Genomic DNA, 23,613 nt, shown 5'->3' with positions numbered 1-23,613 from the left:
CTGTATCTGCTTCCTTCGATTCCTTTGAGGCTGAGCGGCAATCTTGAGCAATGTGTCCTTTTTTATTACATTTGCAACAAACGGCCCAACGCTGGGGCACTCTGACCAATCATGATGTATATAGCACAACGAACAGGATGGTAACAGGGGCCGGCGGCCGGAACTCTGTTTACGCGCCGTGCGGGAGCGGCCATAACGGCCGGATTGTACCGCTCGCACGTCTTCCACCCCAGACGCAGTGGACATGGCTGCGTCGCCCTGAACCACCGCGATGTCACACCACGCTTCCAACTGTTGACCTGCGGTGTGAGAGACTTCATGCGATTGAGCAATGGACAGGACTTCCTCAAGGGAAGGATCTACGAACTGCAGGGCCCGTTGCCGGACCTCCCTATCAGGGGCCGAACAAACAATGACGTCTTGCACCATAACGTGGGCATACGACTCTCCCGACTGCTCCATGACAAAATGACACTTGCAACTAAGACCGTGTAGGGTAGCGGCCCACACCCGGTAAGACTGATGGGGCTGTTTCTCGCATTGATAGAACTCAACCATAGCCGCCACAACATGCGCGCGGTGGCGATAATAGGAAGACAGCAATGAACACAATGCGTCAAAAGACAAGGACGAGGGTTCCTGCAATGGCGCTAGCTGCCGCAAAACTTGACACAGGGAGGGAGATATCCAAGACAAGAAAAGAGCACGACATACCTCCGCATCGGCAACATGAAATGCCTGGAAATGCTGCCGAAGGCGATGTTCATGTGTGTCCCAATCCTCCGCCGTCTCGTCATACGGGGGAAAGGGGGGAGGGAACGGCGCAGGAGCAGGCTGCATGGAGAGCAACGCCGGAAGTGCTTGTGTCATGGTTGCCATGAGATCCTTCTGCTGCTCAACCAAAACCCGCAATAAATCCTCCATGCCGTGGATAAGCTGCGAAACCGGAACAATGACGCAACAAGCGAAAGAACGACCGTACTCGTCGCCAATTGTGTATTAACACAATTCACGTTGTCCGTCGCACTTCACTTAGTGTAGAACGGGAACTGTCTGCTAGGCATGCCCGATATAAAACTGACTGGGCACAGCCCGTGCTGCCTGAGTTGTTGTTGTTCCGCTGGCAGAGGGCGCGGCCGAATTCTCGTGTGCCCTCTGGTGGGCGGGACTTTACTTGCGGCAACACTGTCTGTGACGTGCCGCGCCGATGTGCGCCTCCCGTGATCTTTCTTGTGGCTACTGCAATAAACACAAGTGAGTTTGAAAGAGGTCATGTTATAGGGCTACAAGAAGCTGGATGTTCTGTTCCTTCCTTGAAATTGCAGAGACGCTTGGTAGGAATGTAACATGATTGGTGGCAGGTGTAGTCACGAAAATGTACAGTAGCAAGATGATTGGGTTCTGGACACCCACGTGGCACTACAAAGAGATGATTGTGTTGGGCATATATCTCTGGTGCATTGTACTGCAACTGCAGCAGCAGTGGGTACCACAGTGTTACAAATTAGTTACTTCAAGGACATCTTCGAGCCAGGTGCCCTGTAACGTGCATTCCACTGACCCAAACCACCACCATCTGCGATTTCAATTGTGTCAATCGAGAGCTCGTTGGAGAGCGGGATGGTGGTCTGTTGTGTTTTCTGATGAAAGCGGGTTCTACCTCATTGCCAGTGATGGCCCTGTGTTGGTTAGGAGGAGGCCATTTGACGGCCTGCAGCCATCCTGTGTGTATGTTAGACACTCTGGATCTACACAAGGAGTTAAGGTGTGGTTGCGATTTCGTATGACAGCAGCACCACCCTCGTGGCTATCCCACACTTCCTGACTACAAATTTGTACATCGATCTGGTGATTTGACGTGTTGTGCTGTCATTCATTAACAGCATTCCAGGGGCTGTTTTCCACAGGATAACGCACAACTGTAAATCACTGTTGTAACCCAACATGCTCTACAGATGGTCAACATGTCCCTTGGCCTGCTCGATCAGCAGATCTGTCTCCAGATGAGCACATATGGGACATCATCAGCTGACAACTTCAGGGTTTTCCACAAATGGTATTAACCATCCCCGTATCAACCCACCAAGTGCAACAGGCATTGAGCTCTTATCCCATAAACTGACATCAGGCACCTGTATAACACAGTGCAGACATGTTTGCAAGCTTGCATTCAATATTCTGACAGTTACGCCAGTTATTAATGGGCCAGCATTTCACATTTGCAATGGCTTATCTTGCACTTCCATTAACCTGTGATCTAGCAATGTTAATCACTTAAATAGGTTACCTAGGCAAATGTATTCCCAAAATTACAGTACTCTACATTAATATTTTTGTTTTCCATTTTTTTTATCAGTGTATCTTCATTTTTTAACAGATGTTTTCCATTCTTCTTTTTCTCTGTGATCTGATGTCCCTTTTAATTTGATGTAATAAATTGGTGTAAGGTAGCCTGATATCTCAGAGAGTTCTGGATATGGCAGCTCCCTTGGTCAACAGTTTTGTTAAACAAAATGCCTGCATGAGCTTTAACCCAAAGTAAATGAATATATTTGTTTGTTTGTAAACATTCTGTTATTTTGTTACCTATGTCAATAACAAGTTTATTGCTGTGTTTACTCCAATTTCTGCTCTCTATAGCTCTAATAATACTTTTAGAATCAGAAACAATTATAATACTTTCATTATGCTGGGTTAAAGAGTACTTAATGGCCTTCATGATTGCTCTTGCTTCCACCGTATATGAAGAAGCTGATAAAGCTTATACTGTTCAAAGTAACCCCTTTTTGGACACATTGCTCCTTCCTCCTTCTGATCTTACAGGATGAGTCAATCAATTTTCAGTTGTTATGTGAACTGTGCAGCTACTAGCTACTACAAATCGTGGTGGCATAGTGGTTAAAAACTCTGGAGGGTGAGTGTAAGTGTTCAAATCCCAGGCTGATTATCCACATTTAGGTGTGCAGTAGTTTCACATATCCCCTCAAAACAAATGCCAAAACATCTTCTATCGGAAGAATATAGCCAATTCCCTTCCTCATTGTTGTCCTGTCTAAATGTGTTTTCCATTTGTAAATCATTTTTGACAAAATTGCTTATTTCTAAGCATGTTCTTGATAAACTTTGTACAATTTAATTTCCGTAAGATTTATCCGTATGTCTGTCATTTTTTACCTTCAGCATATAAAACAAAAACACAACAAAACAATGGAGCTAAAACAATCAGTTATTGACATCTTTAATTTTCTTTCCCATCTATTTTTTCACCCCCCCCCCCCCCTCCCCCCTCCCCACCCACCCACCCACCCACCCACCGTTCCACCTCTGCTACGTGCACATGCACAATTCACTTTGCTTTATTAACTCATGCGTGATGTTTTAGTAGTAAACTCTGTCTTGCATATTACCCTGTCTTCCACCATTAAGCTCTCAGGGTTTCAAATCTCGTCCGATGCTGTCCACTACAATCAGTCTTTCCTTCTCATCCCGTACGGTAAGTCTCCCCTGACCCACAGTTCTGGGTGACTTTGCCAAAAACTATCCCTTTTCCTAGACCTCTCCAGTCCTTTTCCTTCACCCTTCTTCCTTCCCCTTCAACCTTTAAGGAGCCACTGGCTCCGAAAGCTTGCCATTTACGACAGTCTTTAATGTGTGTGTTCCGCTGCCACTTGGTGAGTAGATTTCTTAAGATAAAACATTGGAACTGATATTACCTTGCTCTCTTCCTTAAATTTTTAATCGATTATACATTATTATTTGCTGCAACAAAATATTCTGACTCCAAGACACTATAGTGGTTCATATTCATTCAGTTGATTTTCCACATGCTTGTAAGGTTCTCAGGCATTGCACTGGGTAGTGTCATGGGAAGTGCACTGTGCTTCAATGTAGCTGCTCGTCATCTTCAACTGTGGGGAGTAGTTGTAGCTCGTCAATTCATATACTGATTCACTAGAGAAGTGCAGATGCCAAGAGGCTATAACATCATCACAGATAACATTGACATCTATAGCTCCCTGCTAAAGAAATAGGCAGGGGACCCCAGATGCGTGACACATTGAAAACTGCTGCAGACCCCAGCACATGCATTGTGGCAAAGCTGAGCTCTCCTAGCTTTTGAGTCTGTCAGTGCAATCTTGTTGAATTAATGTATCTGCTCCAATCATTGCTTTAGTGCTACCAAAGCTGCGGAATCCTCTGTTTCTGTTGAGTAAATCATTTGCTATATATATTTCAACCATTACTTTAATGGCACAGCTTGTGGCAGGGGTTTCCTGCCCCACATGTGGGATCAACGGCTCATTCTTCTGGTACTGGGGCTTTGTATGCTGACATCTCCTATGGTGATGTTATAGCCCTACTTCCTGGCACATGCATTCTTCTTAGAAACTTCTGTATAAATTGGTAGCCCACTTCAACTCAGCACAGTTCCACCAGAAAATGATGAGCAGCAACTTCATTGAAATATAACTTACGTTCTATGGCAGTAACCTACAGGGAGGAGACATCAACAGTTAAGAGTTTGATAATCTTCATTACGAGAGAAACAGACTGTTGTGTTCTCTTGCATTTTGATTAAGATTTTGGCTTCAGAAAACTTGATTGAAATTCACCAAGTGGGCACTGATGACAGTCAGAATTTGTTATGCATAACAAGAACTAGACATGATCTCCAGAAATCTGCTTTCACTTTCCCTTTCTTATATTGTCATGTCAGTTGGCATATTCCTGGAAGTGATAGGCAGTGTTATTTGGTCACTTTCAGACCAGGCTGAAGAAGCCATGGTGTGTCGAATTTCTGTCACCTTGCATACTGACCACTGCAAAAATATAAACATTGCAGACATACTGTGCTTAATTTCACAGATAAAGACATTTAGGATGCACACACCCAAGCAGAATATTACCTCTGTGATGATGAAAGCATTTCGATATTCAAGAGAGGACAAGTGTGACACCATTATTTTTTTGTCTCTGACATCTTATTTTGACAACATGACAGATTTATTGGAGATTTCCAGAATTCTATGGATGCATACAAGCAAAGACATCCACACTCCTCAGTGCCCACCTATTAATGACCACCTGAAACCAAGACTTTATGGCCTACCAAAGAGGCCTGCTTCACCCCTTGCCAGCAATATTGCAACCCTGACATACTACCCCGCAATAGATCTGGCTTCTCTTTTGAACCATTTGGTTCAAAAATTGAACACTGCATTAAAAATTCAGAAGACAAAATGTCAACTCAACGTCTTACTTCTCGAACCAACTGACATATTAGAGTTTCGTCCCAGTTTATCTGTTACCGAAAGTGCCTTTTAAAGAAACATTGCGTCAACTATAAACTACCTCAGTGAGTAGTTCTTGAACCCAAATGTTTTTTGGTATGTTTAAATGATACCTCGGTGGTATGACCACATGAGACCGCAATGCTTCCTTTATTTTTAGAAATCGAAACTCCCTCTATGCAATTGTCTGGTTAAAAATGAAGACCTCCCTTTTCTAGATGTCATGAATGTAGAAATCGCTCTTGGGTCACAATATGTATGGTGAATGAACACACAATTACTTATAATTGTGAGCTACTAACTGTTTTCACTCATCCCAAGGCAGTAGTATTTTATGAGCACTCACTCAAATTGTGGGAGTTATATCAGATCCTGAGAGCTTGTCAGCAGAGTTTACCCATTTCCATTTAGTGTTAGGTGTTAGCGCAGAAAAGGTGCTCTGAGAAGCAGATTCACCATGCATTTTGACTAGAATGCTCAAACATCATGAGCAACCAGATGTTGTGGAGAACTCAAGTAGGATGGTTTTCCTGCCATATGAAGATAAAGAGCAATGGTGAAACTCATCTCTGCATGTGGTTAGATGTACTCAGAACTGAGCTTCATGGAATAAAAAAAAATTTTGGGCATGCGTGTTTGAGAAAGTCAACAACATATTACACATAGAAAATATAAATGATGAACTGATCTCTCTCTCTCTCTCTCTCTCTCTCTCTCTCTCTCTCTCTCTCTCTCTCTGTGTGTGTGTGTGTGTGTGTGTGTGTGTGTGTGTGTGTGTGTGTGTGTGTGTGTTTTGTTTTGTAGCATTCCATAAGTCATATGCAGTACTATGTGGTAGGACAGCTAGGCAATAGAGCTTAGCAAGAATTACTTAGATTCATTTGTGATTAACCATAGGTTCCTAAGTAGTGAGCTCCCAGTCCCACTGATTCCCTATCATCTTAAAATAAATACATGCTCCAGCAACCAGTGTCTTAAAGAAAGCCAAAACGTTTACTTAATTGTGAAGATCACAAGACTGCAGAAATCTGTCAAAGCCATCAGCCCTGAATGTGTACAATATACGAAGTGGGTTGATTGCTGTTGATGCAAAATAGTCAGTGATAATGTGTAGGATACCTCCTGCATCCCAGTTGCATTGAAAGTGAATTTCTGGTGACTTTAAGCTGTTGTATCTTGGGCAATATATTGTTGAAATAAATGAAATTTTGCCATCTTGTACAACTTTATGCATTCTCTTAAAAATAGTAATGTAAAGAATTTTATGTGCCATATTTCACCACAGTTTTTTTACACAAAATTACCTGAAAAATTGGCTCCATAAATATCGACGCCTAAAACAATTTCAAAGTTTGGCTTTGTGTATATCAGGGACTAAAGGTACAATGAATGTGAAATTTGACATGTAGTAACCTAACAACACAAGATTCTCAGATATAAAGTTTCATTTATATACCACTTTCCAATACTGAATAAATTCAGTACAGAATTAAAGATTTTGTAAAAAGGTAAAAAATGCAGTATTTTTGACCTAATTTTGCAAAAAGTTGTGTTCTGTAAAACTCTCCAAATTGGACTTCTTAGAAAGACCATGGCTTTAACAAAAAGGAAATATGTTATTGATGAGCCAACAGAGGCTAAGAATGCAAGCTACAGTAATTTGAAACAAAATTGGGCACAAAAATCGCAACATGAAAAAAATGTAAATTTTGGATTGTTATATCTCTTAGAGTTAATACATTGTGAATATGAAACTTATTGTGCACTAGCTCAGTAGCACAAGCATATGGAATAAAAAAAAATTTTCACCTACTATTTTCCATTAATCTACAAATTTGTAAAAAACTGATGATTTTTGTGAAAAGATGTAAATATGGTATTTTTGACACTTTTTTTGTTGTTATTGTTGTTGTTGTGGTGGTCTTCAGTCCTGAGTGGTTTGATGCAGCTCTCCATACTACTCTATCCTGTGCAAGCTTCTTCATCTCCCAGTACCTACTGCAACTTACATCCTTCTGTATCTTTTTAATGTATTCATCTCTTAGTCTCACTCTACAATTTTTACCCTCCACGCTGCCCTCCAGTTTTAAACTGGTGTTCCCCTGATGCCTCAGAACATGTCCTACTAACTGATCCCTTCTTCTAGTCAAGTTGTGCCACAAACTCCTCTTATCCCCAATTCTATTCAATACCTCCTCATTAGTTATGTGATCTACCCATCTAATCTTCAGCATTCTTCTGTAGCACCACATTTTGAGAGCTTCTATTCTCGTCTTGTCCAAACTATTTATCGTCCATGTTTCACTTCCATACATGGCTACACTCCATACAAATACTTTCAGAAACGACTTCCTGACACTTAAATCTATACTCCATGTTACGAAATTTCTTTTCTTCAGAAACGCTTTCCTTGCCATTGCCAGTCTACATTTTATATCCTCTCTACTTCGACTGTCATCAGTTATTTTTCTCCCCAAATAGCAAAACTCCTTTACTACTTTAAGTGTCTCATTTCCTAATCTAATTCCCTCAGCATCACCCGACTTAATTCGACTACATTCCATTATCCTCATTTTGCTTTTTGTTGATATTCATCATATATCCTCATTTCAAGAGACTGTCCATTCCGTTCAACTGCTCGTCCAGGCTCTTTGCTGTCTCTGACAATTACAAAGTCATTGGCGAACCTAAAAGTTTTTATTTCTTCTCCATGGATTTTAATACCTACTCTGAATTTTTCTTTTGTTTCCTTTACTGCTTGCTCAATATACAGATTGAATAACATCAGGGAAAGGCTACAACCCTGTCTCACTCCCATCCAAACCACTGCTTCCCTTTCATGCCCCTCAGTTCTTATAACTGCCATCTGGTTTCTGTACAAATTCTAAATAGCCTTTCGCTCCCTGTATTTTACCCCTGCCACCTTTAGAATTTGAAAGAGAGTATTCCAGTCAACATTGTCAAAAGCTTTCTCTAAGTCTACAAATGCTAGAAACGTAGGTTTGCCTTTCCTTAATCTTTCTTCTAAGATAAGTCGTAAGATCAGTATTGCCTCACGTGTTCAAACATTTCTATAGAATCCAAACTGATCTTCCCCGAGGTCGGCTTCTACCAGTTTTTCCATTCATCTGTAAAGAATTTGCGTTAGTATTTTGCTTCCGTGACTTATTAAACTTTCACATCTGTCAACACCTACTTTCTTTGGGATTGGAATTATTATATTCTTCTTGAAGTCTGAGGGTATTTCGCCTGTCTCATACATCTTGCTCACCAGGCGGTAGAGTTTTGTCAGGACTAGCTCTCCCAAGGCCGTCAGTAGTTCTAATGGAATGTTGTCTACTCCCGGGGCCTTGTTTCGACTCAGGTCTTTCAGTGCTCTGTCAAACTCTTCATGCAGTATCGTATCTCCCATTTCATCTTCATCTACATCCTCTTCCATTTCCATAATACTGGCCTCAAGTACATCACCCTGGTATTGACCCTCTATATACTCCTTCCACCTTTCTGCTTTCCCTTCTTTGCTTAGAGCTGGGTTTCCATCTGAGCTATTGATATTCATACAAGTGGTTCTCTTTTCTCCAAAGGTCTCTTTAATTTTCCTGTAAGCAGTATCTATCTTACCCCTAGTGAGCCTCTACATCCTTACATTTGTCATCTAGCCATCCCTGCTTAGCCATTTTTCACTTCCTGTCGATCTCATTTTTGAGACGTTTGTATTCCTTTTTGCCTGCTTCAGTTACTGCGTTTTTGTATTTTCTCCATTCATCAATTAAATTCAATATTTCTTCTGTTACCCAAGGAATTCTACTACTCCTTGTCTTTTTATCTACTTGATCCTCTGCTGCCTTCACTACTTCATCTCTCAAAGCTACCCTATTCTTCTTCTACTGTGTTTCTTTCCCCTATTCCTGTCAATTGTTCCCTTATGCTCTCCCTGAAACTCTGTACAATCTCTGGTTTAGTCAGTTTATCCAGGTCCCATCTCCTTAAATTCCCACCTTTTTGCAATATCTTCAGTTTTAATCTGCAGTTCATAACCAATAGATTGTGGTCAGAGTCCACATCTGCCACTGGAAATGTCTTACAATTTAAAACCTGGTTCCTAAATCTCTGTCTTACCATTATATAATCTATCTGAAACCTGTCGGTATCTCCAGGCTTCTTCCATGTATACAACCTTCTTTTATGATTCTTGAACCAAGTGTTAGCTATGATTACGTTGTGCTCTGTGCAAAGTTCTACCAGGCGGCTTCCTCTTTCATTTCTTAGCCCCAATCCATATTCACCTACAACGTTTCCTTCTCTCCCTTTTCCTACTACCGAATTCCAGTCACCCATGACTATTAAATTTTCGTCTCCCTTCACTATCTGAATAATTTCTTTTATTTCCTCATACATTTCTTCAATTTCTTCGTCATCTGCAGAGCTAGTTGGCATATAAACTTGTACTACTGTAGTACGCATGGGCTTCGTGTCTATCTTGGCCACAATAAGGCATTCACTATGCTGTTTGTAGTAGCTTAACCACATTCCTATTTTTTTTATTCATTATTAAACCGACTCCTGCATTACCCCTATTTAAATTTGTATTTATAACCCTGTGTTCACCTGACCAAAAGTCTTGTTCCTCCTGCCACTGAACTTCACTAATTCCTACTATATCTAACTTTAACCTATCCATTTCCCTTTTTAAATTTTCTAAGCTACCTGCTCGATTAAGGGATCTGACATTCCACGCTCCGATCCATAGAACGCCAGTTTTCTTTCTCCTGATAACAACGTCATCCTGAGTAGTCCCCACCCGGAGATCCGAATGGGGGACTATTTTACCTCCGGAATATTTTACCCAAGAGGACATCATCATCATTTAACCATACAGTAAAGCTGGATGCCCTCGGGAAAAATTACAGCTGTAGTTTCCCCTTGCTTTAAGCCATTCGCAGTACCAGCACAGCCAGGCCGTTTTGGTTAGTGTTACAAGGCCAGATCAGTCAATCATCCAGACTATTGCCCCTGCAACTACTGAAAAGGCTTCTGCCCCTCTTCAGGAACCACACGTTTGTCTGGCCTCTCAACAGATACCCCTCTGTTGCGTTTGCACCTACAGTACGGCTATCTGTATCGCTGAGGCACGCAAGCCTCCCCACCAACGACAAGGTCCATGGTTCTTTGGGGGGGGGGGGGGGGGTCACTTGTTTTACAGATACTATTTTGTATCAAAGCTTTTAAATTGTCATAATTTGAAACAATTGTTTTAAGAGCTTCCAACCTCCACCTCAGCAACCAGCCCCCCCCCCCCTCCCCCCCCCCCACTTTCCATCACTAGATAAGAGTGTAACATGCTGCAAATAAAGTTTTAACTTTTGCATCTTATATAAAGTATATTGGTGATTAAAGGCATGATAAAGATGAAACTTTGTACACAAGACCTTAGCAAAGTAAAGTTTTTTCCAGTATAAAATATGGTTCATGTACTGCTTTCCAAATTTCTAGAAATTCGTTCCAAACTTGATTTTCATAAAAATTACAAAAGTAGATCACATTCAATTTGCATTTAGAAAATTTGTGTTCCATAATTAATTTCAAACTAATTACAGCTGGAAAGAGCATGTTTTGAAGTATCCAGAAAATCATATTCAATTTTCCAGTGTGCACTAACAATATCGGAAAATGATGGACAGATTTGAGGAAATGTGCCACAGCAACAGGGTACATTTCAGCAAAATGTTGTCCATGTTTTATTGCCTATGATTTTTATTTTTAAATTGACAAGTAAGATCTCACTCTATTGTTTTGGTACATGGTGACATTGTCTTTATCAGTACAAGAATTTGACATGGCGACCCAGTTGCCATAGGAGTCATGAAATGCTAGCCACAGGTGGGTTTATTCATCCAGTTTCCTACACCTGTAATTTGGTTTCTTAATTTAGGATCAAAGCTTTGCGATGGTAATGGTCTGCTTACAAAGCCATTTCCTAAGTACCTAATCCCCAAATCTCAGTTCTGTAGGACTGTTGTAACTGTGACCAGAAAGGTTGCGGGGTTGTAGTGAAGGAGAGCTCGGTGAGACCCATGGAGCAGCCCATGAACAACAACACAAACAGGAAAGGACAGAAACGAACAACGAAGGACAATCGAGCAAGACCTTATGCACAACAACACACAAGAAGCAACAGAGTCACAAGAAAACCTCACCAATTAACCACATCCACTCATACATGGAACAAATTAATGTAAACACGCTGTCTGTAGGCGAGATGTTGATAGACACAAACAAAGATCAGACTGACTGACTGGCTGAGCGAAAGGCAGGTGCTTAAATACCCGATTGGGTTCGTCGCTATTGGCCTCTGGGACCACGTGTTCCACCGTGGTGCCCTCACATTATACATGGGCCAGGAGGCGTGCCCCGCCCCACCATGGCTTATGGTGTGATGGTGCAGAGACCTCTAGTGGTCTTCGACGTCCATGCCGTCTGGCGCAGATTCAAAACCCGCGGCGCGTGGTACCAGGACGACTATTCAACATAGGCAGATTTTAAATTTGACAGCATTTCAGTTTACATTTTTTTATAATATTTGAACCACTTTCTGCAGTTCGTTTTCTGGAAATTGATACTGTCAGTTAGATGATTATATTGAAGGAAAATAGAGCATGATGGGGTCTTGATCTGGTACCCAACAAACATTATGGCCAATAAAATGAATGAGCTGGGCCTTAAGCATGTATAAATTTTATCAGGGTATAATTGTGTTTCATTAATTTTTCAATAATGTTACCAGTCCACCATTCAGTATCATATTTACAGGCAATATAATGACTGAGAGTATCAACTCCTATCCATTTCAGAGTGAGCATGACTGCACTAGATACTCTGGCAACAAAATAGAAAATTTATCATGTCAGTAGAAACTTTGCTGATACGAATTGATGATGCTCTCTCATACTGGCAACTGTGCTGCTTTCTTGCCATCTTATTCTTCAAACTTTTTGCTTTCTTACATTTCTTGTTTTGTAAAACACACGCGCACACACACACACACACACACACACACACACACACACACACACACACACACACACACACAAAGATATGTCACAAAAGATGAATAGATCTTTTGTCTTCAGTATTCGATTGGTTGATGGCCTTTGTAGGCTTGTGCATATAACCAGTTGCTTGTGCTATCAATCCCATCACTCCCTGCAGATTTTCCGTAGCTGGTGACAAAAAAGTTCCATTCTGCATCAGTGTTGAAATCATTTTTATGGCTACACAGATTGACAAAATTCTTATAATTTTTACATTGTGCAGCTGAGATGGCACTTAAATAATGTTTTTTTGTTTGAGTTCACAAAAAGTTGATCAGTTTTTGAATAAACGCCTGTACAGATACCGTAACATTTTGCATTGACCTGAAATAGTGCAACAGTAAGCAGATTGCAACATTCCCTTGTTGATGTAATAAGCTACAAAATGGTGTAAAGTAGCATGCAGATTTTCCCTTTGGAAAACTAACTTTATAAAAACATGTTGAATGAGATCTATTTTTGTAATTTTTATGAAAATCAGGTTTGAACTGATTTTATAAAAATTTGGTTATCCTATAAAATACTTCATGTTGCTAAGTTGTTGTGTCCAATGTTTCATGTTTATCGTACCTTTAATCAATGAGATACCTGAAGACAAAGTTAAAACTCTATTCGCATCACGATTTTTCCTTGCCTCAATTTATGTAGCGTTGTTATCCCATGTTGGAAATTACACCCACTGTTTTTGGGGGGCGCGGGGATCTTAAACCATATTGTTTCAAATGAGACTGGTCTTCATGCTTTAAAAATGGTATTTGTAGAAGTGCTCAGTACACCAATTTACATCTTTTCACAAAAGTCATTCTCCCTTCTTTTCCAAATTTGTAGATTACTGGAAAATAGTAAGGGGATGAAATTTTGTTTGCCGTATCCTTATGCTAATGAGCCACTTGAACCATTGCATATTAAGTTTCATGTCCAGCATGCGTTTACTCTATGAAATACAAGAATCCAAAGTTTACATTTTATTCGTACTGCAATTTTTGCACCCAACTTTGATTCAAATTATCTGGCATCACTAGCCCACATTGGATTATCAAATACACATTGTCTTGTGGTTAAAGCCACAGTCTTCCTAATCAGCCCAGTGTGGGGAGTTTTAAAGAACACAGTTTTTTGCAAAATTAGGTCAATTTTCCCCGTAATTTATTCGGCATTGGAAAGTGGTAGTAAATGAAACTTTATATATGAGAACCTTGTGTTGTCAGATTACTACATGCCAAATTTCACATTTGTCATAACTTTAGTTCCTGAGATATAAGAGGCCAATCTCTGAAATTTTTCTCAGGTGATTCTGTCTAAAATTTCTGGCTGAATATGGCTCATAATATTATTTTCATTGATATCCTTAAGAGAATGCATAAAAGGTGTACAAGATGGCCAAATTTGATTATTTTCAACAAAATATTACCCAATGTATAACAGCTCAATGCCGTCAGAAATTCACAGTCTGTGCAAACTTGTGTGTGGAGCCAAACAAGTTGACTGGCTATATCTCTGCCAGTGTTTCTTTGACGAACATTAAACTTTGCCAGTTATTGTTGGGGTTATGTGCAAATATTCACACAAAATTTCATCAAAATCCGTGATGCTTGAGCAGGAAAATGTTCGGAAATTAGGCGATTAGAAGTGGCGTGACTGCAGAGAAAGTGGACTAATGTAGCTGTCAGAGATGCCAAGAACATCATCAGGAAAATAAATACTGTGCCGAAAAAGAGCAGGACATTTGTTTTAAAACATAAATTGCTTGTATTGCCCTAAAATGGTCCAGTTGGGCACCTCACCTTAAACTCACATGTGACCAAGAATGAAATAGCCAACCAGATGAACTGCCGCTGCCAAGCTACAGCCTAAGGCCAACAGTTTCACTCAGTAATGGAACATCCTGTTAAAAAAATGTAATAGACTTCAGTAGCTGCTTCACAGTCTCTTCTCCGTGGAATTGGAAAATTGTAAGTATAAAAGTTTTTTCCAAATAAAATGCAGTCTTGTGAGAAAAATTATTTTATTTCTGCTGGAACTCAAACTTAATACCTTCTATTTGTATTTTTCCCTTTTTCTTTTAACATTCCTCCTTGTGCACCAGTATCCTGGCATGTCTTTCATCTACATGTCGCACTCCAACACAGTCTTTCCCAGTGCATTCAAGTCTTCTTGTTTTTTCTTCTCCACTTCATGCTCCACCCTTTTCCCCAATATCCACCACAGCTGGGATTGCTGCTTGCACAGTTCATGCAGCAACAGCTCTACACTACAGTTGGTGTGTGAATTGTTCATTAGTTATCTCTTACAATGAACTTTGCCCAGAATCCAAAAAATCTTCCATCTTTTATGTTTGGGTGTCCACTGTTTAGCACTCTTTATATCTAATGTACATGTTATATAAAAATTATGTCTTGTATACTTCATGCTGTAAGATGTTGTAAATATCAAAAATTGGGGCAAACAACTAGTTTCTGTAGAGGTGACTCTTGTGGGTGTTGCTGAACTCAGACATACTAACATTCATACCATTAACTGCAGATGTTCTCCATCACAACTTACATATAGAGGTCAGCAAACAATAAAGCCAGTTGAGATGCACTAGAGACTGGTTTCCATAGCTCTATCACTTCCTAGAAGTGAGACAATAAGAAATAATGCACGTTACTTACGGTGATAGCAACACCACTATCTCTTGTCGACAGCATCGCGGTAGATATTTTCATGGAGTGTTGGGTAATGATAAATTATGAAGCACATAGATGACAAAGGGTGGATAGGTGGATCCTTGATGAATAGCCCATGTCTATTTTTCTTTGTTTTGTCTCAGATCATTACTTCTGATTAATTGGCAAAATAATTCAGGAATATTTGATAATATTGAAGCCAATGACATTCTTCCTACATTGTAGCAACTGTTTTGTGTATTAACACAATAAAGGTCTTGCCTACAAAGCAAGTAGGACCCCATCTTTGTTAAAAAAAGAAGAAAGGTCATACATATATTATGTGTGTGCCTCTTCAGAACCCATATTTGAAATGACTTTAACAATTCTGGTGTGAACTAGAATAATTGTTAATGCCAGATCTATTTAGCTAAAAACCTGGCAACAGGTGTTAAATACGCTTCTTGTTATGTTTTTAGCAAATGGATGTAGCATTTAAGAATGAAAATAAATTTAGTTTTCAGTGTGTGTTTGAAGATACCACCCCAGCATTAGGCTCTGTCATCTTTCTTGACTACCTTTCAGAGGCCGTGCTTGTAACAATTGTTTCAAGAGTGTGTGGAACAGGAACCCAACCATTAATAGAATTTGCATTTTCCCTTCAAATTCTTGTAAATCACCAACAGTTGGGCAAAGCCTAGTTGCATTTGTTTAATTCTTCTGTCCTTGAAGTCTAAGAATAAAGTTGAAAATTTCATACTTTTTTGTTGACTTTTCTTATGGCAAATAGGCATCAGAATGTATAAGGATAGTAACAAAATGCCAATTAAACCATTAATTAGAGCAAGTCATATTCAGGAAATTTCATGAAACTTGTGCATGTTTATGTGATCAGGTTTAATTAATAAAGAAATGTGAAAAAATACAGCTTACTCAAACAACAGGCCTAATAGATTACTACAGGTGGTGTAGCTAAAATAAGAGCCAACTATTGACTGAACAAGCTTCACTGTGCAAATTATCATCAGGAGCATTATACAGTGTTGGGTTTGGTTGTTGTGTATGTACTCACTATTCACAAATAACTAATTCATACATCTGTGGGTGACCTGACTGTAACACACGATGTTTTCACAGGAAGAGCTACTCCATATGGTGGTCTGACTCACTGCAACAGGTAGTTGAGCACTCCATTGTGTGACAACAGGCACCAATGCTGCCAAAGTAAGAACTTTCTAGATATGACAATTTTTAAGAAATTATATCTAAAAAAAAGATGATGTAACTTACCAACTGAAAGCGTTGGTATGTTGATAGAGACACAAACAAACACAAACACACACACACACAATTCAAGCTTTTGCAACCCACGCTTGCTTCATCAGGAAAGAGGGAAAGACGAAAGGATGTGGGTTTTAAGGGAGAGGGTAAGGAGTCATTCCAATCCCGGGAGCGGAAAGACTTACCTTAGGGGGAAAAAAGGACAGGTATACACTCACTCGTGCGCATCCATCCGTACATATACAAACACAAGCAGACAATTATATATGTAAAAAAACAATAAAAAAGGAAACATCTGATGTAGCTGGAAATGTAACATATCTCTCATGAGTTTTTGAAACTGGGTGCAATAAGTCCAAAAATAGCCAGTTTTGAGGAGAGATAAGAACTTTCAAAACAAAAGATTAAAATTACTTGTTTCACCTCTTGTCTCTGAAATGTGGACTGTATCTAAAAGTACAGAGATCATGTACCTTCTTTTGCTCACTTGTAGCACCACAGGAGATATAGACATTAAGCAAGACAATATGCCTCACTACCACTTCAAATGGTGCTGAGGGATGTTGGGTAACATTCATATCTACATCTGTACTGTGTGAACCATCATGAGATGCATGGCAGGGCTGTCTGGAACTATTGACCACAGTATTGTTAAGCAAATCTGGGATGTTGTTGACATGCAAGTTGTGGGTCTTTTTGTATAGTTGCAGACTGGTATGGCTCTTTTTAGCTTCCAGTTCTTTGTGAGATTTGCCGTCATCAACAGGATGGAGAAGGATATCGCATACTACAAGGAGAGTTTCTGATTCAGTTACTTTCAACAAAACCATGAAAGTATTAAACTCAGAACTCCAGAACATTGTGAATGGTTACCCATTTGACACTCTGCTGTGATTAGTATAATTGGAGTGCACAGAACATGCATCATTGAGATTCCTAGTGTTTCAGAGAGATGTAGAATAGATCTTAAATACTATGAATTTTTCATTGTGCGGGTATGCAGATGATATACCAAAAGCAAGCACATAATCTACATCTAAATGTTTGCTCTACAAACCATCATACTCTGTATAGACCTGTACCCTATTCACAGCTATCTTGTATCAGTTTGACCTAAGTGTGTGCAAATTAGGTTTTTGTGGCCTTTGGGTGTGGTTTTGATCTTTAGTGAGACCAGTTTGCTTAAAACCCCCTTTTTCCCATGTATAAAGTTCTCTGCAGATCCCATTAATCTCGAGAACTTTGTGGTGACTAAAACAGCCAACATTGCCTCCATAGAGTTTTTTTTCTTTTAATTTCAAATAAACCTGCCAGAGGAACATCCGCAACTGAACTTTATACCAGAGGTTGAAAATACCGCTACAGTTGTAAGGTTCTTTTATTTAGAACACAACCTGTTTTGTGCTCTTATACGCCCATCTTCAAATGTTATCCTGAAAATAATTAATAATTAATTGCGAAAATAATTTATTATGTTGGGCTGGTGTAGTGTCTTAGCAGCAGCACATTGCAGTGTTTCTTGATATCTTAGATCTTGTCTTCTGATTGTGAAAAATGCACCCATCATCTTGTCTGAAAGCAGTATAAATATTTTATACACACACTGCTCTGCAGCTTGCATGAATCTCAGGAACTTCATAGAGTCTCGAAGTTGATGTCAGCTGCAGAGGATTTATTTAAAATCCAATCAGAAGACAAGTTCCAAGAGATCAAGGAAAAACTGCACTATATGAGTGAGGAGAGGCATTTGAGATCCAATACATCTGGCATAATCTATTTCAAGAATTTCTAAATAAATTTAACACAACTGATCCCAACTTTTAGTCTTGGTGAAAGTGTTGTTGTTGTTGTTGTTGTTGTTGTGGTCTTCAGTCCTGAGACTGGTTTGATGCAGCTCTCCATGCTACTCTATCCTGTGCAAGCTTCTTCATCTCCCAGTACCTACTGCAGCCTACATCCTTCTGAATCTGCTTAGTGTATTCATCTCTTGGTCTCCCTCTATGATTTTTACTCTCCACGCTGCCCTCCAGTACTAAATTGGTGATCCTTTGATGCCTCAGAACATGTACTACCAACTGATCCCTTCTTCTAGTCAAGTTGTGCCACAAGCTCCACTTCTCCCCAATTCTATTCAATACCTCCTCATTAGTTATGTGATCTACCCATCTAATCTTCAGCATTCTTCTGTAGCACCACATTTCGAAAGCTTCTATTCTCTTCTTGTCTAAACTATTTATCATCCATGTTTCACTTCCATACATGGCTACACTCCATACAAAGACTTTCAGAAACGACTTCCTGACACTTAAATCTGTGGTGAAGTTAGTAGCAACATTATTACATGCAACTTGTGAGTCAGTCTGAACTGCTATTGATGGATTTGTAACAACTTTTATTGTAGTTACTATTGTATCTGAATCTTCTATCTTACGCAGTAACATGTCCAATCATGGTCTTCCCAAAACTTTTAGTAAATAATGCAATCATTACTTTAAATCTTCTGAAAATATATTTGTTTTTTTGTTAATAGCAGAATTTTCTCCTTTATTGTACAATTTTTTAAAAATAAGATTTTTCTTCATTGTTACAGCGTGTGTGAATTGTGTCCGGTGGAGTTTCTCAGGAAAATTTTTGGCATCTGGTGGTGATGACAAGCTTATAATGATATGGAAAATTAGTAAATACACAGGTATGAATATTTCCTCTGTCTGTTTCAGTAAGGTGTCCTTCATTTTTTTCTGTTTTTTGTTTTTACCTTTCTTCTTATTTGCCTTCTAATGTACTGTCAGTAGGCTGATAGGTTTTGTGTTTTGCTAGTTTCCTTTGAAATGCTTCTTTTTAAAAAATGCATTGAAACAATTGTGTGAATATAGATTGATAGGTCTGGTAGTAGTATATATATCATGTTGATAAGTGTGAGTCTTGTATTCAGGATGTAAATACATCGTTACCTAAATGATTACTGTCACAAATCTCATAAATTATTAAAATTGAGTGTTGTAAAGTTAGAAAAATTTTATTTAAAAATGTGAACTGTGCCTCAAGATACAAACTGTGCTGAAAACTGGAGAGCTGTCACTACCGGTAGTTAAGAGGTTCAGATAGCCATTCCCCAAAAAATAGTTGGATATTGGAAGATTCCAGCTAGTTGATTTCTTGAGATGTATCCTCTGCAAAGTCTTTCCAGGTACCAGTGAATCTTCCTTTTGGGCAATTATGCAAAATGTGGCTCAGTGATGTTCCAGTGACATTGGTCATTCCTTCCTTATGAAGTGTTGCTTTAGTCACAGCATGGCCAGTTCTTCTATGATTGAGGTAGCTCCACATTTTTCTTTGTATGGGTGGTTCCCAAGAATTGGCTGGTCAGATTTATTTTATACCTATATTCTGATGACCATGGAAGAACATCTGTTGATTTCTCCATTCTGGATCATAGCTGCATGAGTATGTCATTGTTTATCCAGATTGGTTCACTAGATTTTAGTTGTGAGTGTAATAACTTGTTCAGTGTTTCATGAATTGTTAAGTCTCTGGACCTTTTGAGTTCTGTCTGTTCATGTGTTATGCTTCTCATTGGAGATTTGTTGGGGCAATAGTAGCAAGTACTGACAGTCTACATCTACATCTACATTTACACTCCGCAAGCCACCCAACAGTGTGTGGCGGAGGGCACTTTACGTGCCACTGTCATTACCTCCCTTTTCTGTTCCAGTCGCGTATGATTCGCAGGAAGAACAATTGTCTGAAAGCCTCTGTGCGCACTCGAATCTCTCTAATTTTACATTCGTGATCTCCTCGGGAGGTATAAGTAGGGGGAAGCAATATATTCAATACCTCATCCAGAAACGTACCCTCTTGAAACCTGGCAAGCAAGCTACACCACGATGCAGACCGCCTCTCTTGCAGAGTCTACCACTTGAGTTTGCTAAACATCTCCGTAACGCTACGACGGTTACCAAATAACCCTGTGACGAAACGCGCTGCTCTTCTTTGGATCTTCTCTATCTCCTCTATCAACCCGATCTGGTACGGATCCCACACTGATGAGCAATACTCAAGTATAGGTCAAACGAGTGTTTTGTAAGCCACCTCCTTTGTTGATGGACTGCATTTTCTAAGGACTTTCCCAATGAATCTCAACCTGGTACCCGCCTTACCAACAATTAATTTTATGTGATCATTCCACTTCAAATCGTTCCGCACACATACTCCCAGATACTTTACAGAAGTAACTGCTACCAGTGTTTGTTCCGCTATCATATAATCATACAATAAAGGATCCTTCTTTTTATGTATTCACAATACATTACATTTATCTATGTTAAGGGTCAGTTGCCACTCTCTGCACCAAGTGCCTATCCGCAGCAGATCTTCCTGCATTTCGCTACAATTTTCTAATGCTGCAACTTCTCTGTATACTACAGCATCATCCGCGAAAAGCCACATGGAACTTTCGACACTATGGTGTCGTGGTATTGGTGTGGATTTAAGAGTTCCTATCACAATTCTCATTCTGTTCTTTAGATGAATATCTATTTTATTGACGTGGCTATGTCCACCTCAAACAAAAGAAAGCTTTCAATGACAGTATACACCAGTGGCTGTGCTGTAGTTCTCAAGATGTTTACATTTGTTCCCAATTAATAACAGCCAGTTCCCTTTGTATATTATTTCTGTACTTTAGCTTTTGTTTTCTTAATTCTAAGTGTTTCCTAAATATTGGGGATTACCGAGAGTGATGTTGACTTTTCTTTTCTTCCTGTGTATCACTGACAGTAAGAAAGAGAGGGAAAATAGTTACAAACTATTATTGTGCCATGGTAATGGAGCTTCTTGTTGATGCAGAACTGATCCAGAGTAATGTGCATCATATTTGTAAAAAATTTCAAACTTCTAGCAATTACCCCCATTGTCATCAGTAGGAAGAGAAACAGATAGTCAAAAATCCTGATGGAAGCTATTTTTTTCTAAAGGAGAAACCCAGTATTGATAAAATTATAATGAAATCCCAGGAATCCACAGATGTGAATGCCGTACCAATGTCCCTGAAACCAAAGGTTGTTCCAGGTATACCATTTGACCCACAATGTCGTGATTCCCATCAGAAATATAATTATGGAGCATTCTTTTCTGTAATCTTGAAGTGTTATAAATAAGGCAGGTAAAGTTCTGCAGAATGTAAATAATTTAGGAGTAAAGGAGAAAACTCACAAAACAGTAAAAGAATTGAGTCGTTTACAGACGCACAAAGAAAAATGAAGAATTTGGTAGAATTTGGTAGCTTTTGGACGAATTGTTTTACAAGCTAGAAAAACACACACACACACACACACACACACACACACACACACACACACACACACACACACACACTCACACTCACACACTCTCTCTCTCTCTCTCTCTCTCTCTCTCTCTCTCTCTCTCTCTCTCTCTCTAAAACGCCCATCTTAATTGAGTTATTGTAATTTGGAGTGTGGGCCGGAATTGTTGTTGGTTCTTGCAGATTTCAGTATTTGATTAACCATTGGTTTTTACTATGGCTCTGGAACACTGGCTAAATAAATTATCTGTTGTAGATAGTACCAAAGAATATAATGAATGGTTGAAGTGATGGCTATTTCATAGTTACGAGGGTTGCCCAGAAAGTAATACACCACTTTTTTTTTTTCTCAGCTGAAAACAATGCTTAGAGTGGGAAACATTATGTATGTATTATATGAAATCTCCTGAGTGGGTGCACCAAGCTTCTGTCACATTTGACAGATAGCATAGCTGCAGGACAGTTTCAAAATGGCATCTGTAGGTGATGTACCATACATTACAAGCAATGTGGTGTCAGTGAATTTCTCACTGCAGATAAACAAACTATGGGGAATATTCACAAGCACATGTGCAAAGTGTATGGAGCATCTGCTGTCAACAGAAGTGCAGTTTGTTACTGACCACGGAGGGTGAGGTCATCAGAGTGCAGTTCAGTGGAGCTCCAGTGGTTGAGGTTAGGGCATCCTTGGCTCTCACAACTGACAGCCCTGACCTAGCTCCCCTCAGACTTCCTTGTTTGGGCTGTTAAAGGAGGCCAATTGTGGAAGACATTTTGAGGACGATGGGGAGCTGATTCACACAGTGAAGCATTGGCTCTACCACCAGGACAAGGATTGGTACCGACAGGGTATATATGCCCTTGTTTCTCACTGGAGGAAGACCATAGAACAGGATGGAAATTACACTGAAAAATAGGGTGTATAGATAGAACACCATTCTTCTGTGTGTAATTCTCATTTTGTTCCATAAAAAATTGTCGAAGAAAACAAATGCAGTGTATTACTTTCTGGGGAACCGTTGTATTTGAATCACAGTTTTAATCCCTCATCTTCAAAATATTCTGCATGGAATAGTGCTCACTACGATTAAACAATGGACAGCCTAAGTTGATGCAACATTCTAACAGGTTGATAATTAATATTCACTAGTAATAACTTCTGATACTAGGCATCTTTGGTTGTGTGATGTTCTAGTTGTTTACAGTGTGTTGTGTGTGCGTGTATTGTGTTTTTCTAAATAAACTATATTATGGTTCTTGGTAGGTGTAGCTCCACTTACAGAGGTGTTAAATTTCTGTGCACATTGCTATCTCGTTACGTTTATACCGTGAAAATGACAGCATGTTCGCCTGTCGAAATATTGCCGGTTGTTGGAGATGTCGCTCAGCTACATTCCTTTAATTTGTTTGAACATTTTATATGCCATGAGAAACTCAAATTTCATACAAAGGAATCAACTGCAACAAAGATTAGTTTATGTAGTACCTTTTTATACTTATAGCATAGTTTGGCCTCTCAGTGAGCCAGCTATTTACTGGGGATGATGACTTGCCACTGTGGTTGCAGTAGTGGCAGTGGGCCAATTGCACTAGTATATTTTCATGTTTATACTGACTGCCCATATGTCAACCTAGAACTCCATGGAAACACCACACCATTGATTGAGAGACTGAGAAAACTTGTTTGTAGATGTTCCATCTGATGCCACAGATTCCAGCGATGTGTGTGTGTGTGTGTGTGTGTGTGTGTGTGTGTGTGTGTGTGTGTGTGTGGTGGGGGGTGGGGGGGGGACCGACCTGTTTGCCAATTGCCATCTCATGGGAACAGCATCCAAACTTCCCTTCCAGTTGCAAGGGTGACACAGCTTTTCAGGAGAGGACAATGGTGTAACACCTTATTGCTACACCTTTTAATGGCTACATTGTGGAGGAGCAGCCCTTACTGAATGCTGTATCAACACAGCGGGAATAATGGTACC

The 23,613-nt window shown here is 39.7% G+C and overlaps 1 pseudogene; it reads left to right on the top strand.

Annotated features, from left to right (window-relative positions):
- The window catches only part of LOC126419662 (protein HIRA-like), a 356,219-nt pseudogene that overhangs the window by 22,661 nt on the left and 309,945 nt on the right, over positions 1-23,613 (top strand).

The sequence above is a fragment of the Schistocerca serialis genome, chromosome 9, assembly GCF_023864345.2.
Source record: "Schistocerca serialis cubense isolate TAMUIC-IGC-003099 chromosome 9, iqSchSeri2.2, whole genome shotgun sequence".
In the NCBI taxonomy this organism is placed as follows: Eukaryota; Metazoa; Arthropoda; class Insecta; order Orthoptera; family Acrididae; genus Schistocerca; species Schistocerca serialis.
Note: the sequence above shows the minus strand (reverse complement) of the source record. Positions and strands in the feature narration are given on the sequence as shown.